The 23,081-nt window shown below is 46.7% G+C and overlaps 8 non-coding genes and 4 pseudogenes across 8 annotated transcripts; all 12 read left to right on the top strand.

Annotated features, from left to right (window-relative positions):
• The first annotated feature begins 1,153 nt into the window (after positions 1-1,153).
• Positions 1,154-1,332, top strand: LOC121312010 (annotated as a pseudogene).
• A 416-nt stretch (positions 1,333-1,748) lies between these two features.
• Positions 1,749-1,866, top strand: LOC121312025. Its single transcript, XR_005949638.1, has one exon. It is a non-coding gene; the product is annotated as a U5 spliceosomal RNA (small nuclear RNA).
• Positions 1,867-2,067: 201 nt separating this feature from the next.
• LOC121312018 lies at positions 2,068-2,260 on the top strand. The gene has a single exon (XR_005949631.1). It is a non-coding gene; the product is annotated as a U2 spliceosomal RNA (small nuclear RNA).
• A 428-nt stretch (positions 2,261-2,688) lies between these two features.
• On the top strand, positions 2,689-2,806 carry LOC121312024. The gene has a single exon (XR_005949637.1). It is a non-coding gene; the product is annotated as a U5 spliceosomal RNA (small nuclear RNA).
• A 2,248-nt stretch (positions 2,807-5,054) lies between these two features.
• Positions 5,055-5,233, top strand: LOC121312009 (annotated as a pseudogene).
• A 435-nt stretch (positions 5,234-5,668) lies between these two features.
• LOC121312023 lies at positions 5,669-5,786 on the top strand. The gene has a single exon (XR_005949636.1). It is a non-coding gene; the product is annotated as a U5 spliceosomal RNA (small nuclear RNA).
• A 2,006-nt stretch (positions 5,787-7,792) lies between these two features.
• On the top strand, positions 7,793-7,991 carry LOC121312011. Its single transcript, XR_005949628.1, has one exon. It is a non-coding gene; the product is annotated as a U2 spliceosomal RNA (small nuclear RNA).
• A 411-nt stretch (positions 7,992-8,402) lies between these two features.
• LOC121312022 lies at positions 8,403-8,520 on the top strand. The gene has a single exon (XR_005949635.1). It is a non-coding gene; the product is annotated as a U5 spliceosomal RNA (small nuclear RNA).
• Positions 8,521-14,280: 5,760 nt separating this feature from the next.
• On the top strand, positions 14,281-14,500 carry LOC121312016 (annotated as a pseudogene).
• Positions 14,501-14,905: 405 nt separating this feature from the next.
• Positions 14,906-15,023, top strand: LOC121312021. The gene has a single exon (XR_005949634.1). It is a non-coding gene; the product is annotated as a U5 spliceosomal RNA (small nuclear RNA).
• Positions 15,024-20,994: 5,971 nt separating this feature from the next.
• LOC121312012 lies at positions 20,995-21,195 on the top strand (annotated as a pseudogene).
• A 476-nt stretch (positions 21,196-21,671) lies between these two features.
• On the top strand, positions 21,672-21,789 carry LOC121312020. Its single transcript, XR_005949633.1, has one exon. It is a non-coding gene; the product is annotated as a U5 spliceosomal RNA (small nuclear RNA).
• The last annotated feature ends 1,292 nt before the right edge of the window (positions 21,790-23,081 follow it).

Here is a 23,081-nt window from a genome sequence, read left to right as displayed (position 1 = left end):
TACCAGGTGGTATGGATGGTGAGCAAGCAAAGGAGGGTGGTGATGGTGCAAAGAAAGATGGGAGTGGCTTCTCGGCCTCTTGGCTCAGAGTAAAGGGGGTGGTGATGTAAGTAAGGAAGGTGGTGTGGTGAGAGTGGTTAGTGGGGAGGGGGTATGATGGTAATGATGTGAAAGGGGGTGCAGGTGTGGGTATGTGTGGTGGTGGTGTGGGTGAAGGTGATGGTGGGGCGGACAAGGTGCAAGAGAGTGTGGCGATGGAGGGAACGGAGAGTGAAATTCTAAAGAAGCGGAAAGAGAGAGGAGCGGGAGCTGTGAGTAGCAGCGAAGAGAGTGCCAGTGAGGGTGTAGTCGGTCCGAGCTGGTCTGAAAGTGTGGAGGAAGAGGAGGAAAGGAGGAAAAGAAGAAGCAATCAGCAGAGAGAAAAGGAAGATGCAAAGGAGAAAAGGAAACGGGAAAAGGAGGAATACGCAAAGCTTTCTTGGGCGGAGAAGTTGAAAATAGAAGAGGAGAAGAAGAGAAAGGAAGGCGATAAATATGTAGAGACTTCGATGTATAGACTTGCGTTAATGTATTGTTTTTGTGAAAAAGAATGCCGTGAATTAATGATTCAAAGACTGAGAAAGGGACCTACGTTAGAAGGTGAGATAGAGAAATATGAAATTGAGAAAGACAAGATTTTGCAATGTGCTAGATGGAGGGCAGATATAGCAAGGAGTTCCCTGGAAAAGAAATAGGTGAATATGGTTTTGCTGCCGCTTTTTTTTTTTGAATTTGCCTTTGTGTAATGATTATTATAATGAAATAATAGTGTTTGTGTTTTTGTTGTTTTGAATGATAAAATAATTGGGAATATGGGGCTTTGTTTTTGGGGAGCATAGTAATACTTTGTTTGTAGTTTTGCATATATGTAAATTGAAGGTCATTTTCTTGTATTGTTAGAATATATGGTTAGTTTTTGTTTATTAGACTGTGTTTTTGTGCTGTAATGGGAATTAGTATTGTGTGTTTTTTTTGGATGTTTTGTTTTGTTAAAGTAATGGTTTCTGTTTAGTTATTTTTGTATATGTAAAAGCTAGTTTTTGATTTGTGTTCAGTTTTGTAATTGTAATAAGTGTTGTGTTTTTTGAATGTTTTTGTGTTGTTAATTGTTAAGATTAAATTTATTATAAAAATCAAATCTGTTCTTATCAGTTTAATATCTGATACGTCCCCCATAGGGGGACCGTCTATATTAAATGGATTTTTGGAAGCGGGAGATGGAAGCGGGGCTTGCTCCGTCCACTCCACGCATCGACCCGGTATTGCAGTACCTCCGGGAACGGTGCCCATTTCTCAGAAAGGTCAAAAGAGAGAGAGCGAGCGAGAGAGAGAGAGAGAGAGGAGAGAGCGAGAGAGAGAGAGAGAGAGAGAGAGAGAGAGAGAGAGAGAGAGAGAGAGCGAGAGAGAGCGAGGGAGCCCCCTTTCCTGGGACGCGCCGTTTTCCCGCTCTTTTTCGTTCTTTTTTTTTTTTTTTTTTTTTTTTTTTTTTTTTTTTTTTTTCATATTTCATATTCAGGCAGGCCTAACACACGCAGCAGGCCAGTGTAGCAGCAGCAGCAAAGCGCCCTTTCGCCGGGGCGGAACGGCAGATGCGTTTTGGGAGGAGTTCCCTGTTTTTGTTTTGCGTGCGTGGCCTCGCTGCCGCTTGGCAGAGGGGAGGGCCTTTGGGCCTTTGGGCCGGCCGGAAGGGCTCGGCCACCAGCAAAGGCACGCTCCGGCTTCTCTACAGCTCGAATGAACCTTTCGCCTTTTACTAAAGATTTCCGTGGAGAGGAGCATTTACGAGTTCGATCCAATTTTTGGACAGCCCTTCCCCTCAGGGAGGGGCTCCACCTGGAGTTTAAAAGCAGAACGAGCACAGAAAGGGCGGTCGCCCCCGTTGGAGCCCGGCACCTTTCCTTCCTTCCTTCCTTCCTTCCTTCCTTCCTTCCTTCCTTCCTTCCTCCCTCCGCCCGCCCGAGAAGCAAGTACCACGACTGCTGCGGCGGGCGGCCGCGCCCGGGGCGTTTGGCCAAAACCATTGTGGGCATCGCTTCTCGGCCTCTTGGCTCAGATCAAGTGTAGTATCTGTTCTTATCAGTTTAATATCTGATACGTCCCCCATAGGGGGACCGTCTATATTAAATGGATTTTTGGAAGCGGGAGATGGAAGCGGGGCTTGCTCCGTCCACTCCACGCATCGACCCGGTATTGCAGTACCTCCGGGAACGGTGCCCATTTCTCAGAAAGGTCAAAAGAGAGAGAGAGAGCGAGAGAGAGAGAGAGAGAGAGAGAGAGAGAGAGAGAGAGAGAGAGAGAGAGAGAGAGAGAGGAGAGAGAGAGAGAGAGAGAGAGAGAGCCCCCCCCACCCTCCATCCTTTGGGGGCGGAGGAGGGGGGCGTCGCCGTTTTCCCGCTCTTTTCGTTTTTTTTTTTTTTTTTTTTTTTTTTTTCATATTTTTCATATTTATTATTCAGGCAGGCCTAACACACGCAGCAGGCCAGTGTAGCAGCAGCAGCAAAGCGCCCTTTCGCCGGGGCGGAACGGCAGATGCGTTTTGGGAGGAGTTCCCTGTTTTTGTTTTGCGTGCGTGGCCTCGCTGCCGCTTGGCAGAGGGGAGGGCCTTTGGGCCTTTGGGCCGGCCGGAAGGGCTCGGCCACCAGCAAAGGCACGCTCCGGCTTCTCTACAGCTCGAATGAACCTTTCGCCTTTTACTAAAGATTTCCGTGGAGAGGAGCATTTACGAGTTCGATCCAATTTTTGGACAGCCCTTCCCCTCAGGGAGGGGCTCCACCTGGAGTTTAAAAGCAGAACGAGCACAGAAAGGGCGGTCGCCCCCGTTGGAGCCCGGCACCTTTCCTTCCTTCCTTCCTTCCTTCCTTCCTCCCTCCGCCCGCCCGAGAAGCAAGTACCACGACTGCTGCGGCGGGCGGCCGCGCCCGGGGCGTTTGGCCAAAACCATTGTGGGCATCGCTTCTCGGCCTCTTGGCTCATTTCAAGTGTATGTGGCATGACCGCAGCATCCTGAGAATCCATTGAGGAAGAGAAGGCGCTGGGAGCTGTATGCGATGGCGACTGGGAGAAGGATGCAGAACCTCATTCGTTTTCGATGGAGTGAGAATTTGGAGAAGGAGCTGAAGACTGTGGACGTTGCTGATTGGAAGAATACACCAGGTGGTCGGGAGTTCTTTGTGAAGGAAGTTTTGCTGAAAGGACTGCAGTTGGAGGTGAAGTCGATATTTTGTTTTCAGAACTATGACAAGTTTTTTGATTTAGCTTTGTACAATGAAGAACTGGCTCAAAGTGTTTGGGATGTTTACCAAAAGAGGAAAAATGAAAAACCTTTTTCTCTGTATATTGGAGACCCTTTATTTGCAAGGGAAGTTAGACCTCTGTTTGTTTTTATGTACAACCCATATGTTGGAGAAGAAGAAGTTGTACAGTATGTCAAGCGGGTGTGTGACATTATTTCGGGACCTTTTAAAGTACTTGACCCTGTTGGTATCTGGACTGGGAAGTGGAAGTTTTTTGTACGGTTGAGGATTTGTAGTTCAAAGGAGGGGGGTATAATACACCCTCCGGGACGAGTGCAGATTGGGGGAAACAGGGGTTTTTTAAGCTACCCTGGGCAACCGAAAAAGTGCTTTAAATGTGACACTGAAGGGCATGAGGCGAGTGAATGTGAAGCGATGGTTTGCCAGAAATGCAGGAGGAAAGGACATGAAGCAAAGACCTGTAAAACCCCAAAGAGTTGTAGTGTGTGTGGAGCTTTGGACCACCTGTACAGAGAATGTGGAAAGCGTGGTATGGATGGTGAGAGAGAAAGTGAGGGTGGTGACGGTGCAAGGAATGATGGGAGTGAAGAGGGAGAGAGTGGAGGTGGTATGGATGGTGAGCAAGCAAAGGAGGGTGGTGATGGTGCAAAGAAAGATGGGAGTGGAAAGGGATTGAGTGGAGGGAGTAAAGGGGGTGGTGATGTAAGTAAGGAAGGTGGTGTGGTGAGAGTGGTTAGTGGTGGAGGGGGTATGAGTGGTAATGAAGTGAAAGGGGGTGCAGGTGTGGGTATGTGTGGTGGTGGTGTGGGTGAAGGTGATGGTGGGGCGGACAAGGTGCAAGAGAGTGTGGCGATGGAGGGAACGAAGAGTGAAATTCTAAAGAAGCGGAAAGAGAGAGGAGCGGGAGCTGTGAGTAGCAGCGAAGAGAGTGCCAGTGAGGGTGTAGTCGGTCCGAGCTGGTCTGAAAGTGTGGAGGAAGAGGAGGAAAGGAGGAAAAGAAGAAGCAATCAGCAGAGAGAAAAGGAAGATGCAAAGGAGAAAAGGAAACGGGAAAAGGAGGAATACGCAAAGCTTTCTTGGGCGGAGAAGTTGAAAACAGAAGAGGAGAAGAAGAGAAAGGAAGGCGATAAATATGTAGAGACTTCGATGTATAGACTTGCGTTAATGTATTGTTTTTGTGAAAAAGAATGCCGTGAATTAATGACCTGGAATGAAAGACTGAGAAAGGGACCTACGTTAGAAGGTGAGATAGAGAAATATGAAATTGAGAAAGACAAGATTTTGCAATGTGCTAGATGGAGGGCAGATATAGCAAGGAGGGAGGCGGAAAAGAAATAGGGGAATATGGTTTGTTTTTTGTTTTTGTTTTTTTTGAATTTGCATGTTTGTGTAATGATTATTATAATGAAATAATAGTGTTTGTGTTTTTGTTGTTTTGAATGATAAAATAATTGGGAATATGGGGCTTTGTTTTTGGGGAGCATAGTAATACTTTGTTTGTAGTTTTGCATATATGTAAATTGAAGGTCATTTTCTTGTATTGTTAGAATATATGGTTAGTTTTTGTTTATTAGACTGTGTTTTTGTGCTGTAATGGGAATTAGTATTGTGTGTTTTTTTTGGATGTTTTGTTTTGTTAAAGTAATGGTTTCTGTTTAGTTATTTTTGTATATGTAAAAGCTAGTTTTTGATTTGTGTTCAGTTTTGTAATTGTAATAAGTGTTGTGTTTTTTGAATGTTTTTGTGTTGTTAATTGTTAAGATTAAATTTATTATAAAAATCAAATCTGTTCTTATCAGTTTAATATCTGATACGTCCCCCATAGGGGGACCGTCTATATTAAATGGATTTTTGGAAGCGGGAGATGGAAGCGGGGCTTGCTCCGTCCACTCCACGCATCGACCCGGTATTGCAGTACCTCCGGGAACGGTGCCCATTTCTCAGAAAGGTCAAAAGAGAGAGAGAGAGAGAGAGAGAGAGAGAGAGAGAGAGAGAGAGAGAGAGAGAGAGAGAGAGATAGAGAGAGAGAGAGAGGAGAGAGAGAGAGAGAGAGAGACAGAGAGAGAGAGAGAGAGGGAGAGAGAGCCCCACCCTCCCCTTTCCTGGGACGCGCCGTTTTCCCGCTCTTTTCGTTCTTTTTTTTTTTTTTTTTTTTTTTTTTTTTTTCATATTTCATATTCAGGCAGGCCTAACACACGCAGCAGGCCAGTGTAGCAGCAGCAGCAAAGCGCCCTTTCGCCGGGGCGGAACGGCAGATGCGTTTTGGGAGGAGTTCCCTGTTTTTGTTTTGCGTGCGTGGCCTCGCTGCCGCTTGGCAGAGGGGAGGGCCTTTGGGCCTTTGGGCCGGCCGGAAGGGCTCGGCCACCAGCAAAGGCACGCTCCGGCTTCTCTACAGCTCGAATGAACCTTTCGCCTTTTACTAAAGATTTCCGTGGAGAGGAGCATTTACGAGTTCGATCCAATTTTTGGACAGCCCTTCCCCTCAGGGAGGGGCTCCACCTGGAGTTTAAAAGCAGAACGAGCACAGAAAGGGCGGTCGCCCCCGTTGGAGCCCGGCACCTTTCCTTCCTTCCTTCCTTCCTTCCTTCCTTCCTTCCTTCCTTCCTTCCTTCCTTCCTCCCTCCGCCCGCCCGAGAAGCAAGTACCACGACTGCTGCGGCGGGCGGCCGCGCCCGGGGCGTTTGGCCAAAACCATTGTGGGCATCGCTTCTCGGCCTCTTGGCTCCGGTCAAGTGAGGGTTAAGAAGGCGAAAGTAAGACTTTGAAGGCGTAAGCTGGAAAGAGTTTTTTGAGCAAAAATGGAAGAAGGAGCTGAAGGACGGAATACTCTCTATTTCCAGTTGAAACAACTGACTGGATTGTGGGGGAGGCGGAAGTTTGTGCTGGAAGTTTTGTTCGGGTTTTTTGGATTGGAAGCAGAGGATATTCTTTGCGTGAAGGATTATATTGCCAAAGGTCGATTCGACGTGACTATGAAAGCGGAGGAGGCCTGCTGGGAAATGCTAAAGAGGTATGAAGAGAATAAAGAGGTGCTGCCGGCTAGTGTGTTTGTCATGGAACCATGGTTTCTGAGGGAGTGGAAAATGGTTTATGTGACTATGTCCAGTCCATTCGTGCCAGAAGAGGACATTACAACGGTTTTGAAAAGGAACTGTGAGCTGAAGAGTGAGTTTCCAGTGAAGGTAATGGATTCTGAAAATGTGTGGAATGGTGTCTGGAAATATACTGCTAAGCTGCATGTGAGGGAAGGGAGGGTGATTCATATCCGACCTCATTTGACAATAGGAGCAGTGAGAGGAACATTGTATTACAGGGGACAACCTAAAGTGTGTTACAAATGTAACAGAGAAGGACACTTTGCTGCTGAATGTGGGGAAGTGTTATGTAAAAACTGCCAAGGGACAGGTCATGTTTCCAGAGACTGCCCTAGGGGATGGATTTGTAATCTCTGTGGTTCTACAGAGCATATGTACAGAGACTGCCCAAAGAGTGCAAAGAGCTATGCCCAAGCAGCTAAGGGTGGGGAGAAGAAGAAAAAAGAAGAAGAGAAAACAAAGGAACAGCCTGAAAAGAAAACAAAGACTGGGACAGTGCCAGAGGAAAAAGAAATTCAGAAAGGCAAAGGAGTGAGTGTTGGGGGAGGAGTCCCCAGAGGAGAAGGTGGAATGGCGGGAAAACTAAAACAGGAGCAAACAAAGGAAAAGGGTGGAGTTTCGGGGGAGGAGGGAGAAGAGAGAGGTGGCTGCGGTGCAACAAGAGACCAGCAGGGGACCTTAGAGGAGCGCTCCGCTTCTGTTCCGATGGAGGAGGGAGAGGTGCAGAGGAAGAGAAAGGAGAGAGAAGGAAAGGAGGTGAGGACTAGCGAGGATCCATCAAGAAAGATAAGAGGAGGAAAGGAGGGTGTGACAACGGGTCAGAGTTGGGGTGAAGCAATGGAAGAGGAGGAAGAGGAGGAAGAGGAGAAGAAGAAAGAGGAGGAGAAGAAAAAGGATAAAATTGTTCAAAAGAGAGGTGAAGGAAGTGCTTTAGAAACTTCGGAGGAGAATGTAATGAAGGCGGTATGTGCGAAAGAGTATGAAGAACTCATGGCCTGGAAGGAGAGGATGAGGAAGGGTAGGATAACAGAAGCGGAGTGGAAGAGATATGAGGAAGAGAGGCACAAACTTGTGATTGAAGCACGGCGGAGAGCGGAGGAGTTGTTAAAGAAGCACAAGAGAATGTAAAGGAAGTTTAGTTTAGTTTTTTGGGGTTTGGGGTTTTTTTTGAACTTAAGATGTAAAGGAAGTAAAAGAGTAGTTTAGTTTTTGGGGTTTTCTGGGTTTTTGTGGAATTAGAATTTTTTTTGGAAAAAGAATAAAAGAAGATGTATTTTTTTGGGGTTTTTTTGAGGATTTTTTGTGGACTTTGAAAAGTTTTTTTTTTTTTTTGTTTTTTTTTTGGGGAAATGTTTGTGTTTGTTTTTGAGTATTTTCAGTAATTGTTTTGTGTTGTTTAAATGAATTATTTTTGTGATTTGTTGAATAAATTTATAAAAAAAAAAAAATCTGTTCTTATCAGTTTAATATCTGATACGTCCCCCATAGGGGGACCGTCTATATTAAATGGATTTTTGGAAGCGGGAGATGGAAGCGGGGCTTGCTCCGTCCACTCCACGCATCGACCCGGTATTGCAGTACCTCCGGGAACGGTGCACATTTCTCAGAAAGGTCAAAAGAGAGAGCGAGCGAGCGAGAGAGAGAGAGAGAGAGAGAGAGAGAGAGAGAGAGAGAGAGAGAGAGGAGAGAGAGAGAGAGAGAGAGAGAGAGAGAGAGAGCCCTCCCCCCTCCCCTTTCCTGGGACGCGCCGTTTTCCCGCTCTTTTCGTTCTTTTTTTTTTTTTTTTTTTTTTTTTTTTTTTTTCATATTTCATATTCAGGCAGGCCTAACACACGCAGCAGGCCAGTGTAGCAGCAGCAGCAAAGCGCCCTTTCGCCGGGGCGGAACGGCAGATGCGTTTTGGGAGGAGTTCCCTGTTTTTGTTTTGCGTGCGTGGCCTCGCTGCCGCTTGGCAGAGGGGAGGGCCTTTGGGCCTTTGGGGTCCGGCCGGAAGGGCTCGGCCACCAGCAAAGGCACGCTCCGGCTTCTCTACAGCTCGAATGAACCTTTCGCCTTTTACTAAAGATTTCCGTGGAGAGGAGCATTTACGAGTTCGATCCAATTTTTGGACAGCCCTTCCCCTCAGGGAGGGGCTCCACCTGGAGTTTAAAAGCAGAACGAGCACAGAAAGGGCGGTCGCCCCCGTTGGAGCCCGGCACCTTTCCTTCCTTCCTTCCTTCCTTCCTTCCTTCCTTCCTTCCTTCCTCCCTCCGCCCGCCCGAGAAGCAAGTACCACGACTGCTGCGGCGGGCGGCCGCGCCCGGGGCGTTTGGCCAAAACCATTGTGGGCATCGCTTCTCGGCCTCTTGGCTCAGATCCAGTGTGTGGCTTGACCGCAGCTCGATTTGTGAAGTGATCGGTAAGGTATCGGTTTTGGTAAGGTAAGGTAAACGGGAGCAACGTTGGTTGCTGGTATCTGAAGTCTGGTAGGAGAGGAGCAGGGCAGGCGGCAGTCCAGGAGCCAGGTTGTGGAGCAGGTAAGGGGGACCCTTTTGAGGGCACCTTATCTGCTGTTTATTCTCTTATTGCCAGATACTTTGCTTTATTTTGGCTTGGCCAAATCTAGAAATTTAATTCTGTTTGTGTGTAAGGTTGTTTTGTATAGTTAAGATGGCGTCCCCGAGGTTTGCGGCACGTCGCTTTAACTGTATTAGAATTTCTTTGAAGGATGAGGAGAGAGGAGAGGGGAAGGAAGTAGGATTAGATAGGCTTGAGTTTTCAAGATCGGTGCTGCAAAAGAAATTGGGTTTCAAGCCAGAGCAGCTGAACTGTATTATCACTGTGGGGAATGGGAGCACTTGGGATGTCAGTTTTAGGGATGTGTCTGACCTACAGAAATGTCACCTTTTGTTTACGGTAGGGAAAGATGATCAACAGTTGAGGAAGTTCCAAGTAACAACCTTGACTGATGTTGCTAGAAGGGTGGTGATTGTAAGGATGGGGTCGGAGACTGTGCAGGGAGAGGATGTGTGTATGTGGTTGAGGAAGTATTGTTTGGTGCATGGGGGTGCAGAGAAAGTGAGGGATAGTGATGGGGTATGGAATGGTGCTTGGAGGGTGCGTGTAAGTCTGTGGCCGGATCCCAATGGGTATGAGGGGTATAGGGCCATCCCCTCTGAAATAGTGCTGGGGATGGATAGGGGTTATGTGCATTATTTTAGGCAACCCAAATTGTGTCGGAAGTGTGGGGCAATGGGTCACTTGGCGGCGGGGTGCACAAAAATTATATGTTATGTGTGTAAAGGTGAGGGGCATGTGGCGAGCGAGTGTCAGGAGAAAAGGAAGTGCAGTTTATGTGATAGTAGTGAACATCTTTTTATGCACTGTCCAGCCTCTTTTGCTAACAAAGCAAAGAGGGATGAGGAGAGGGAGAGGGAGAAGAGGGAGAGGGAGAGGGAGAGGGAGAGGGAGGAGGAGGAGGAGAGGGATAGGGGAGGGAAGGAGAAAGAAAGGAAGGGGGGTAAGGAGGGGAGGGAGGATAGGGGACAGCAGGAAGGGAGGGGAAAGAGGAAGGAGAGCATGGAGGGGGGAGGGACGGGAGGTGAGCGCCTGGGGGAAGGGGAGAGTGAGAGTGGAGAGGATGAGGGGGAAGGGCAGGCACCTGGGGTGGGAGAGCAGAGAGGGAGTGAGGGGGAGGAGGAGATGGATCAGGAGGAAGGACAGAAGGAGGGAATTTCTTTGGCAGCAGATCTGCAGGTCACGGAGTCAGAAGAGGATAGTGAGGGTGTTGGAGAGGTGTCAAATAAGAGTGAGGGAGAGGTAGACTCCTCAGGTATTCAGGACGGGAGCCCCATCCCGTGTGGCCAGGCACATCAGGAGAGATATGTGGTGGGTAATATAGACAGTGGAGCTGAGGGGGAGTCTAGTGAAGAGGAGATAGAGGTGGAGGAGGAGGAGGAAGAGGTGGGAGGGACTCTAGATGAAGAACAAATGGAGCAGGAGAGAGCTTCATGGAAAAGGAAATTGGAGAAAAGGGAAGAGGTGAGGTGTGGTATGAAAGTTGGTAAAAGGGGGAAAAAGGAAAGAAAGGAGGACAGTAAGCAAGCTAGGCAGGAGACTCCGGTTTCTCCTAGCTCTGACTCCTCTGTGTTGAGTGATAGGTCTTATGGTGGGAGGGGTGTGGACCCTGGGGACACCTCCTTTTTGGATGATGAAAACGTGCGGCAGTTCTCCGATAGCACGGGGATAGGGCCGAGTAAAATGTTGTGAGAATACTTGCTCATCTTTTGTTGTTCTACATGGCACTGACAATAGCAACAGTCAATGTGAGGAGTGTAAAGGGTAGTGTGAGATGTAGAACAGTGTTGGATTCCTTGTGTGCTGTGAAGGCGGATGTCCTCTTCTTGCAGGAGTGTGGCATCCCGTTTAAGGAGTGTTACAGTGAGCTGGAGAGTCTGTGGAAGTGTGGTGCGTCTGTGTGGTCCGGGACGAATGTGTGTAAGAATGCGGGTGTGGCTGTGTTATTTAAAGGTAAAAACATTGAAATAAAAAGCAAGACGGTGGTGGAGGGTGGGAGAGCTGTGGTTGTGGATGTGGAATGGATGGGGAAGGAGGTGAGACTCATTAATGTCTACGCCTCGCCAGAAAAGAATGAGAGAGCTGAGATGTTTGAGAGGATGAGAGGTTTCGTGATAACATCTAAGACGGTAGTGTGGGGAGGTGACTTTAATTGTATGCTGAGTGGGAGTGATAGGAAGGGGGAGGGCATCAAAAAGCTGGACAAAACATCCAAGATTCTGGGGGGTATTATAGGTGATGCCCGTCTGGTCGATGGGTTCAGGAGGGTGAACCCGGGTGTGCCGGGCTACACATGGTTCGATGCAGCAGGGGCTAGGGCTTCGAGAATTGATTTTATTCTGGCCTCGAGGGAGGTGGAGTGGGTGCTGTGTGAGTGTGTGCCTGTGTTTTATTCTGACCATGTGTTGTTGCGTGCTGAACTCAAGCTGGAGGGGGTGTGTGAGAAAGGGAAAGGGGTGTGGAAGTTGAATGTGAGTGTGTTGAAAGATAAAGAAATAAGGAATGAGTTTGAAGAGCGATACAGGGAGTGGCAGTCTTTGAAAGTGATGTTTGATTCGATTGGTGAGTGGTGGGAGTGTGTGAAAACAAAAATCAAAGGATTCTTTATAGGGGTGGGAGTAAGGAGAGCAAGAAGGGGGAGGAGGAGGGCATATGGACTGCAAAGGAAATTTGAGAGGCTGTTTGAGTTGGCAGGTATGGGATGGGATGTGACAAGTGAGATTGGTGCAGTTAAAAGTGAACTGAAAGATCTGTATGAAAGCAAAATGAAAAGGATGATCGTTGAGAGCAAGGTGCGGCACATGGAGGAGAATGAGAAGTGTTCGCGATACTTTTTTAAGAAAGTGATGGATGGGTGCAAGTTGATGAGTGGTTTGAGGGATGAGAGTGGGATTGTAAGGAAGGAAACAGATGGCATGCTTGAGGTGGCTGAAAGGTTTTATAGTAACCTGTATGAAAGGAAAGTGATAGACGAGAGTATGGTGTGTGAGATGTTGGATGGGTTGGATGTGGGTGTGGATGAGGGAGAATCACTGGAGGGTGAGATCTCCCTGCAGGAGGCTGCTGCTGCCATGGGGTCCTTCAAAGATGGGAAGACTCCTGGCGGGGACGGTCTCCCGAGAGAGTTTTACATGGCGTTTTGGGGGGTGATTGGGCCTGACATTGTGGATGTTTTTAATGAAATTGTTGTTAAAGGGGCGATGCCCTTGTCTTTCAGGCAGGGGATCATCACCCTGGTTTTTAAGAAAAATATGAAAGAGGATTTGAAGAACTGGAGACCCTTGACCCTCTTGAACGTCGACTACAAGTGTTTTGCAAAAATTTTAACTCTAAGAATGAGGTCTGTAATTGCTGATGTGATTCATCCAGACCAGACCTGTGGCGTTCCAGGGCGGAAGATCACGGACAGCCTTATCCTACTGAGAGATTCGGTCCTTTTTGCACAGGACCGTAAGGTGCCGGTATGTCTTTTGAATTTGGATCTGGAAAAGGCATATGACAGGGTCTCTCATGAGTTTATGCTCAGAGTTTTGAAGAAAATGGGGTTCTCTGAAAAAACTGTTAAGTGGGTAAGTCTTCTCTATAGTGATATAGGAAGTAGGGTTAGTATTAATGGGAAGCTATCCGGTCAAATTGATATTAAGTGTGGAGTAAGACAGGGCTGTCCGCTGTCCCCCCTGCTTTTTATTTGCTGTATAGAACCTTTGGCTCAGGCCCTTCGCAAGGATAAGATGATCAGGGGGCTGACTATCCCTGGGGGTGGAGGAGCTGAGGCAAAGTGTTTGTTGTACATGGATGACGTGAATGTGTTGTGCGTGGATGAGTATGCAATCAAGAGATCCTTGGTTCAGTGTGAACGCTTTTGTGTGGCCTCGGGGTCTAAATTGAACCGTGGGAAGTCGGAGTGTATGTGTTTTGGAGAGTGGAAGTGTGTGCCTGAGATTGGGTTATGTGTGAGAACGGATTTTATCAAAGTTTTAGGTGTGAAAATTGATGCCACAGGATCTGGTCTCAGCAATTGGGTCGACGTCGCGAAGAGGGTCGGACAGAAGCTGGGTCTCTGGGGGCTGAGGTCCTTGTCGCTGGAGGGGAAGGTGCTGGTGGTGAAGGCTGTGATCCTTCCTCTGCTGCTGTATGTGGGGGTGGTGTTTCCGCCCACAAGGTCTGTGATTGTCTGCCTGAAGAGGAAGGTTTTTACGTTTTTTTGGGGGTCCAAGTGGGAGCGCCTGAAGAGGGAGGTAGTGTGCAGGGGAGCAGAGAAGGGTGGGAAAGGGCTCCCCGATTTAGAACTGTTTTTATTTACGCACAGTTTTTGCAGGCACCTGGAAATGGTTTTGAGTAACAGGTGTAAAGGGGCACTGTTTGTTCGGTTTTTTCTGGGGCCTTACTTAAGATTTTTAGGAATTTTAAAGATTCCGTTGAGTGTGCCCACTGCTTTCCAGATGCCTTTTACCTATACTGCTCTTAAAACCTTTGTAAAGAAGAGACAGTTGGAGAGTATGGAGAAGGATACCCTTTTAAACCCCAAAAAATGTTTTGCTCTTGTGCAGGAGAGAGAGGATATGTGCCCTGTGAGGGGATCCCTAGGAGAACCCAGTGTGGCGTGGAGGAATGTTGCCCATCCTGCCCTGATGAACCGACACAAAGATCTGGCCTGGCAGGTAGTCCACGAGATCTTGCCAGTGAGAGCAGTTATGTTTGCTCGAGGCATGGGGAAGTCCCCTAGATGCCCTGTTCAGGGCTGTGGGGCAGAAGAGACGGCACGTCATCTGCTGTGGGAGTGCGAGGCTGCCAGACGGCTGTGGAAGAAGGCGACCCCCCTGTTGGCTGTGTTATCGAAGACCGCCGTGAAAGAGCAGCTGGTTCGGTATGGGCCAAAGAAAAATGAGAAAGGATCATGGCAGCTCTGGTGTGCAGTGAACTGTTTTAAAGAGGCTCTTTTCAGAGCCAGGAACCTGCTCATTTTTTCAAAAGAGTTGGGCTGCCATGAGACATACGAAATAGGCCTGAGTGCTGTCAAGGACTATGTGTCCAGGGATGCTAACAGGAGGGGTCGTGAAGAAGCAGAGGAGGTCTGGCAGCTGAAGAGATGGCCGGGTGGTGCTGGTGCCAGGGCCAGGTCGGAGTGGTTGGGCTCATCTGGGCAGGGTCAGGATGTTGTTTAAGGGCATGCTCTCTTGTGCACAAATAAAGGGGTTGATTTTAAAGTGTCTGTATTGTTATATTGTGTTTGAGAATCTGTGTGTAATATGTTTGTGTCATTGGTGATTGTATTTTGTGTATTTATTGTATATGGATTGTAGTGATTGTTAAAATGTATATGATTATTGGGAATGATTGCTGTATTTGAATTTATATACAATAAAAAAAAAAAAAAAAAAAAAAAAAAAAAAAAAAAAAATCTGTTCTTATCAGTTTAATATCTGATACGTCCCCCATAGGGGGACCGTCTATATTAAATGGATTTTTGGAAGCGGGAGATGGAAGCGGGGCTTGCTCCGTCCACTCCACGCATCGACCCGGTATTGCAGTACCTCCGGGAACGGTGCCCATTTCTCAGAAAGGTCAAAAGAGAGAGAGAGAGAGAGAGAGAGAGAGAGAGAGAGAGAGAGAGAGAGAGAGAGAGAGAGCCCCCCCCTTTCCAAGTAATTTCTCTCCCCTCCCTCCCCCCCTCCCCCCTCCCTTTTCCTGGGACGCGCCGTTTTTTTTTTTTTTTTTTTTTTTTTTTTTTTTTTTTTTTTTTTTTTTTTTTTTTTCATATTTCCTATTCAGCAGCAGGCCTAACACACGCAGCAGGCCAGTGTAGCAGCAGCAGCAAAGCGCCCTTTCGCCGGGGCGGAACGGCAGATGCGTTTTGGGAAGAGTTCCCTTTTTTTGTTTTGCGTGCGCCTTGCTGCCGCTTGGCAGAGGGGAGGGCCTTTGGGCCGGGCCGGCCGGAAGGGCTCGGCCACCAGCAAAGGCACGCTCCGGCTTCTCTACAGCTCGAATGAACCTTTCGCCTTTTACTAAAGATTTCCGTGGAGAGGAGCATTTACGAGTTCGATCCAATTTTTGGACAGCCCTTCCCCTCAGGGAGGGGCTCCACCTGGAGTTTAAAAGCAGAACGAGCACAGAAAGGGCGGTCGCCCCCGTTGGAGCCCGGCACCTTTTCCTTCCTTCCTTCCTTCCTTCCTTCCTTCCTCCCTTCCTTCCCGCCTTCCCCGCCCGAGAAGCAAGTACCACGACTGCTGCGGCGGGCGGCCGCGCCCGGGGCGTTTGGCCAAAACCATTGTGGGCATCGCTTCTCGGCCTCTTGGCTCAATCAAGGGTTGCGATCGGTGGTGTATTGCGGATAGTGCAATTGTAGATTGTCTTGTTAAGTAATTTTTTTTTTTTCTTTTTGTTGTGCAGGTGCCCCGGAGGTGTTTTCTTTTCTTGGAGGGAAAGGTCAAGAAGGAGCAGAGCAGGAGGCAGTTTTTTTTCTACGGGGGTAGGGCCCTTTGGGGCTGGCTTCCTTCTTTTTTCTTTTTTGGTGGTTTTTATTTAGACTAGAATGTCTTTTTCTAGGTTTGGAGTGAGGCGGCACTGTTGTGTGCGCTTTAGTTTAAAACAGTGTTTTAGAGAGGGAAATGGGAAGACTGAACTGACAAGGTTTGAGTTTAGTAAAAATGTGTTGCAAAGGACTCTGGGATTTAGTGCAGGTGAGATTTTTTGTCTCATTCCTTTGACTAATGGCTTTTCTTGGGATGTTAGTTTTGTAAATGATACAAGCTTTAGGAAATTTTGGAGAGTAAGGGATGAATTGGGGTCTAATGAGGTGTTGGAGAAATTCGAAGTTGAAGCTTTAACAGATAACTCTGTGAAAACAGTGATTGTTAGAATGTTCAATGAAACCGTATCCGAACAAGATGTGAATACCTGGATAGCAAGGTATTGCGTGGTTAAAAGGAGTGCTGTGAGAGTGCTGGACTCAGATCAGATTTGGAATGGTTCATGGAGGATTCTGGTAAAGCTTTATGATAGTGCTACAGGGTATGGTGGGTTTAGACACATCCCGTCGGATATAACCTTGGGACCAAATAGAGGGTTTGTGTTTTATCAGGGCCAACCAAAGTTGTGCAGGAAGTGTGGTGAGATGGGGCACCTGGCAGTGGTTTGCAAGAAGGAAATTTGTGGAGTTTGTAAGGAGGTGGGACACTCTTCAATGGATTGTGTAAGCGAGAGGAGATGTAACCTGTGTGGAGAGGAGGGTCATTTGTTTAGAGACTGCCCACAATCCTTTGCAAACAGGACGAGAGCAGGGAGGGTTCAGGATATGACTGGTGTGGGAACTAAGAACACTGTAAATGTGGATGTGGATGCAGAGGTGGAAAGGAATGACCAAATTGTCGTAAACCTGAATGTGGATTTGTCTAGTGATTTAGCCGTATCGCCATTTTCTACAGAGAGTGTTGAGTTAGAGGAAGAGGCCTGTGAGGGTGCCGGTGTGCTGAGTTGTTCGGAGGTGATTGGAGGAGAGGGAGAGGGCGTGTCTGAGAGTCAAGGGGTTGTGCCTGAAACACCGATGAGTGAAGAAGAGGGGGGTGAAGTAAGGGGGGACCTTGTGGTTGGTGGAGAGATGGGTGGGAATGAGTTTGGAGAAGAGAAAGGTGGGATGGGTGGAGTGAAGGAGGCTGGGAATAAGCCTGGTGTGAGTGTTGGGGAAGGATCAAAAGAAGACAAGACTGCAAAGGAGACTGAGAATGTGAATAATAATGAAGCTGTACAAAGAGGGAGGAGTGCTACAGTGGGTGAGAGGGAGAGGGGGAATAGGAGTGAGTCTGGTGGGAGAGGGGGGAGTGTTGAAAGGGGGGAAGCTGGTGTTAGGTATATCAGGAGTCGACAGAGAAGTGCTAGTGTGATTGAGGTTATGGATGTGGAAAAGGCAACTGACAAAAGGAAAATAGAGAAGTGGGAGTTGGCACAAAGCCAAAAAAACAAAGAAGACGAAAAATAAGGATGAGAGTAGTGAGTCTGAGCAGGATGAGGAGCGGGAAAGGGGAGAAAGGAGTGGTGCTTCTTTCTTGCTCCCTGGTTTTTCTCCGAGCAGTGAGATAGGATCCCCTATTTTTGATGGGGGAGCGAGAGATTTTGGGAGTGAAAGTGTGTATGAGAATGTGGATGATTTTGTTGAGGCAATGAGTATGAGTAAAAGCAAGTAGTTTTTTGTTTGATATGGCAGTACAAATCTTTCTCTTTCTTGATGCTGCTGATAACAACTTTAAACGTGAGAAGTGTGAAGAGTGAAGGAAGATGCAAAACGGTTTTACATTTCCTTGGAACAGTCAATACTGATGTTGTGTTTTTGCAAGAATGTGGATTATCCTTCCAAGATAACTATGTGGGTATGGAGAGAATGTGGGTACATGGCGAGTCTGTCTGGTCAGGAGGGAATGGCTGTAAAGCAGCTGGAGTAGGGATTCTTTTCAAAAACAGGAATTTTGTGATGGAGAGTAAGGAAGTGATAGAATGTGGGAGAATGCTGGTTGTGGATGTGAAGTACCTGGGGAAAGCATTGCGTTTTATTAATGTGTATGCATCCCCAGATAAGGAAGAAAGATTTGAACTGTTTAAGAAAATAAGGAAGCTTTTAGATACAACACGTGTGTGTATTTTGGCCGGGGACTTTAACACAGTGTTAAAGGCATCGGATAGAAGGACGAACCCTGAGGGAGTTAAACTAGATAAAACATCAATAGTTTTGAATGAACTCGTGACAGATTTTAGGCTTCTAGATGTCTTGAAAGCTGTGAAACCCGGTGAGAATGTGTACACATGGGTGAGTGATGATGGAACAAAAGCTTCTAGAATAGACTTTATTTTTTCTTCAAACAGTGTGCGGTGGGATAAGTGTGATGTAGTGCCTGCGTTCTTTACTGACCATTGTATGGTGACTGCTAGGATGGGAATGGAGGGGGTGTGTGAGGTGGGGAAGGGAGTATGGAAGCTGAATGTGGAGCTGTTAGAGGATGAAAGGTTGGGGAGAAAGTTTAAACGTAGGTATGAAGAGTGGCAGACTGTGAAGGATATGTATGGGTCAGTAAGTGAATGGTGGGAGTGTGTGAAAGAGAGAATCAAAAAGTTCTTTGTGACAGAAGGTAAAATCAGGGCAGCCAAAGGAAGGAAGAGAATAAATGGGTTGCAATGTAGACTGGAACATCTGGTCAAATTGCAAAGGCAGGGGTTTCCAGTGAACGATGACATAAAGGAAATAAAAAGCAAATTGAAAGAGTTGTTTGAGAAGCGGTGCAAAGCCGTGATGTTTAGAAGTAAAGTGCAATATATTGAAGAAAATGAGAAATGTACCAGGTTTTTTTATAAAAAGATTGTGGACAAGAAAAAGGCAATGACTGGCCTGAAAGATGAAGATGGCAGTATTAAAAAAGACACCAAAGGAATGATGGAGGTGGTGGAGGATTTTTATAGTGCTCTATATAGGGAGAAAAATACTGAAGGGAATGTGATGGATGAATTTTTGGAGGAGTTGGACTGTGAGGTGGATGGAGGGGAAAGTTTGGAAAAACCTTTAGATCTGAAGGAAGTGACAGAGGCAATGAAGTCCTTTAAATTGGGGAAAGCGCCTGGTAGAGATGGCTTGCCAAGGGAGTTTTACTCCAAATTTTGGGAAATAGTAGGTCCTGATATTCTAATGGTTTACAATGAAGTTATAGCTGTGGGGGAAATGCCGCCCTCTTTTAGGGAGGGGATCATTACCCTTATTTTCAAAAAGAACAGCAGGGAGGAGTTGAAAAATTGGAGACCAATAAGTCTATTAAATGTCGATTATAAGTGCTTGGCAAAGATTCTAACATCAAGGATGAAAGCGGTGATTGACAGTGTAATCCACCTGGACCAGACCTGTGCTGTACCAGGGCGGAGGATAACGGACAGCCTCATTTTGTTAAGAGATTCTGTGTTTTATGCCCGTGATAGAAATTATCCTTTGTGTGTTTTGAATCTGGACCTGGAGAAAGCCTACGACAGAGTCTCGCACAAGTTTATGTTAAGGGTGTTAGGCAAAATGGGGTTTCCGGCGAGTGTAGTAAAATGGGTGGATTTGCTGTACAAGAACATACAGAGTAGAGTCTTAGTTAATGGGGTCCTCTCAAAAGTTATCCCAATTAAATGTGGTGTGCGGCAAGGCTGCCCTTTATCACCGATTCTGTTTATCTGCTGTTTGGAACCTTTGGTCAATGTTTTAAGAAAAGATCAAAGTGTCAAAGGAATGTCTGTACCAGGGGGTGGTGGGAGAATGGTAAAAATTCTGGCATACATGGATGATGTAACTGTTTTATGTAGCGACAGAAGGTCAATTAGAAGGACCCTTTGGCACACAGAAAGATATGGTCTAGCATCAGGGGCAAAGTTGAACAAAGAAAAATCTGAGTGTATGTTTTATGGTAATTGGCCAGAGGCTCCAGACAGTGATGTATGTGTTAAAACTGATTCTATCAAGGTTTTAGGTTTGAAGTTTGATAGCACAGGATCTGGTCAGCTGAACTGGGTGGATGTAGGGGCGAGAGTGTCACAGAAGCTAGGATTATGGTCGCTTAGAAATCTGACAATGGAAGGAAAGGTTCTGGTCTTAAAATCTACAATTTTGCCCATGCTGTTTTACATCGCGGTTGTGTTCCCTCCAACAACACATGTCTTGAAGATTTTGAATAGGACTTTGTTTTGTTTCTTTTGGGGGTCAAAGAGTGAGAAAGTAAGAAGAAATGTTGTGGTCAAAAATGCCCTTTTAGGAGGCAAACAGTTTCCAGATATAAATTTGGTTCTAATTGCAAAGTATGTCGTTTTACACGTGCATATGTGTTTGCTTGGAAAATGTACAGCTGCTTTGTTTTTGAGGTTCTATATGGGAGCAATGTTAAGGTCCTTTAAAATGTATAATGTTCCGTTAACAGTACCAACAGTTTGGGAAATGCCTTTCAACTTCTCACTGATTAAAGATTTTATTGTTAAGAATGAATTAAAGAATATAGAGAAAGAGTACTGGGAGGACTATAGGAAGGTGGTCAGACTTGTTCAGAGCAAGGATACTATCTGTCCTGTCAGGTGGTACACCGCAGATCAGGTGGAAAGGATTTGGATAGAGGTTGCCCATCCAAGGCTCTTGACTATACATAGGGACTTGGCCTGGCTGATAGCCCATGAGGCCTTGCCAGTCAGACAAATGATGCACAGACGGCAAATGGCGAAGACTCCTAGATGCCCTCGTCAGGGTTGTGGAGCGGAAGAATCAGCTGAGCATCTGTTGGTTAATTGCAGCTTCGCACAACATGTTTGGGCTGAGGCTGACACCTTTGTAAAAGAATATTGTGAAGGAGAGACAGTAAATGAGCCCATGATATTATATGGGAAACATAATGAAAAGATGAGCAAGAACAAGTGGTATGTGTTGTGGGCAATACTGAACTCCTTTAAGGACGCAATATGGAGAGCAAGAAATGTTCTGGTTTTTAGGAATGCTCAGCTCTCAAGTTCGGACTGCGTGAGGCTGGCTTTGAGCATCCTAAAGGATTATGAAATCAAAGATCGTCGGGAGTCGGGGAAGCAGAAGGCGGAACAAATGTGGAAGGTGGGAAAGTGGATTGGTGGGCAATGGGCTGTTGGCATTGGTTAGTGTTTCTGGGTGTTTTCAAGGGTTTTGGATGAGGAGGTTATTTAGGAAGGGCAAAGGTTTTCTTGCTTTGAACAAAGCTGAATCGCTACTGTTATAGTTTTTTTTTGATTAAGTGTATTTGTTGTAATGTCCTTTGTGTGATTTGATTTGTACAGTGAAAGGTACTGCATGGAAAGATTATTTTTTGTGTGTGGATCCTGGCTACTGGAGTGGTCTGAACGCAGTATAGATGTTTCAGTTTTGTTTGGACTGTAATGAATGTAATATGGAAAGATTTGTGGAAGGAAGTGTTATTGTTTTTGACAAGTATTGGAATGTTTTGGACTATGGGATGTTTTTGTTTTTGTAAATAGTATGGTTATTGTAACCATAAATGTGATGTATTCATATTGCAATGAATTAATAAATATTTTCTAATAAAAAAAAAAAAAAAAAAAAAAAAAAAAAAAAAATCTGTTCTTATCAGTTTAATATCTGATAAGTCCCCCATAGGGGGACCGTCTATATTAAATGGATTTTTGGAAGCGGGAGATGGAAGCGGGGCTTGCTCCGTCCACTCCACGCATCGACCCGGTATTGCAGTACCTCCGGGAACGGTGCACAGTTCTCAGAAAGGACAAAAGAGAGAGAGAGAGATTGTGAGAAGAAGAGAGGACAGAGGGACGAGGAGAGCGAGATTGCCACCGATGAAAGAGACTGAGACACGAGAGAGAGAGAGAGAGAGAGAGAGAGAGCGAGCGCACTTCTTCTCTGTCTCTGAAATAGCCCCCCCACCCCTCCCTCCCACCACATCCCACATCCCCTTTCCTGGGAACGCGCCGTTTTCCCGCTCTTCTCGTTCTTTTTTTTTTTTTTTTTTTTTTTTTTTTTTTTAATTTTCATATTCAGTCCAGGCAGGCCTACGCGCACGCAGCAGGCCAGTGTAGCAGCAGCAGCAAAGCGCCCTTTCGCCGGGGCGGAACGGCAGATGCGTTTTGGGAGGAGTTCCCTGGTTTTGTTTTGCGTGCGTGGCCTCGCTGCCGCTTGGCAGAGGGGAGGGCCTTTGGGCCTGCCGGCCGGAAGGGCTCGGCCACCAGCAAAGGCACGCTCCGGCTTCTCTACAGCTCGAATAAATCTTTCGCCTTTTACTAAAGATTTCCGTGGAGAGGAGCATTTACGAGTTCGATCCAATTTTTGGACAGCCCTTCCCCTCAGGGAGGGGCTCCACCTGGAGTTTAAAAGCAGAACGAGCACAGAAAGGCCTAAAATTTTCGCGGCTCTGTCTCTTTTCCCGCCCCAGAACGGGCGGGCTGGGGCAACTCGGAGCCACGGAGCCTTTCCTTCCTTCCTTCCTTCCTTCCTTCCTTCCTTCCTCCGCTCCTCCTTGGATTCCTTCCGTCCTTCCTTCCTCCTTCTCCGAGGAGGGCCGCCTCCGCCCGCACGAGAAGCAAGTACCACGACTGCTGCGGCGGGCGGCCGCGCCCGGGGCGTTTGGCCAAAACCATTGTTGGCATCGCTTCTCGGCCTCTTGGCTCTGATACCTCAGATGGTAGGCATGTTCCGACTGCCTGTCCAGCACAGCCTGAATGTGGTGAGGACAGCAGTGCACTGGAGGATAGGTCCTATAATGCGGTAGTGGGAAAATAGTCCTGTATTTTTTATTTTTATTTTTCATGTAACTGTTCATAGGTAGGCACGCGCTTAGCTCGAAGCAGCGTTTGAGTCTGCCTGTTAAGACTAAGATGAACTGTGGTCTGGGTATGAGATGTAGACATCGTGCGCAGGTGACGGCAGTCAGTGACAGCCCAGACTGTTGATTGAGTCACGTAAGGAGGTGCATACACCAACTCTTAGTAGGAGGTTATCTATACTATATCTATGACAATGCTGTTACGTTAATCACATTGTCAGTTCAGATAGGTCTTAGCGATACTCTAGCTTTTGCTTTGGATTCGCTTGGCTAACTATTTATTATGAACCCTTAAGCTCTATCTGTTGTGGTAATTGTGCAAAGGTGTTGACCTACTATAGATGTAATTACAATGATCATGAGGACCAGGCGCAGTCTGCAAGAGTGTTTCTCGCAGGTTTCACGTCGTAGGATAATTGGTAGCTATATGAAGTGAGTTCATGATAGGTACAATCAGCAGGTATGTTAACCTGAGTGAGAGTCCGGTGTCAAGGAGGTTGAATTTAATAGGCTTGAGTTCTCTAGGTCTGTGTTACAGAATAAATTGGGATTCAAGCCAGATCAACTCAATTGTATTATTACTGTGGGGAAGGGAAACACTTGGGATGTGAGTTTTAGGGAGGTGAGTGATTTGCAGAAATGTCACCGGTTGTTTATTTTAGGGAAAGATGACCATCAGTTGAGTAGGTTTCATGTGACTACCTTGACTGATGTTGCTAGGAGGGTGGTGATTGTGAGGATGGGTTCGGAGACTGTGCAGGGAGAGGATGTGTGTATGTGGTTGAGGAAGTATTGTTTGGTGCATGGGGGTGCAGAGAAAGTGA

Source organism: Polyodon spathula, unplaced genomic scaffold, assembly GCF_017654505.1.
Source record: "Polyodon spathula isolate WHYD16114869_AA unplaced genomic scaffold, ASM1765450v1 scaffolds_3479, whole genome shotgun sequence".
NCBI classification, from domain to species: Eukaryota; Metazoa; Chordata; class Actinopteri; order Acipenseriformes; family Polyodontidae; genus Polyodon; species Polyodon spathula.
This window is presented reverse-complemented; position numbering and strand designations above follow the sequence as displayed.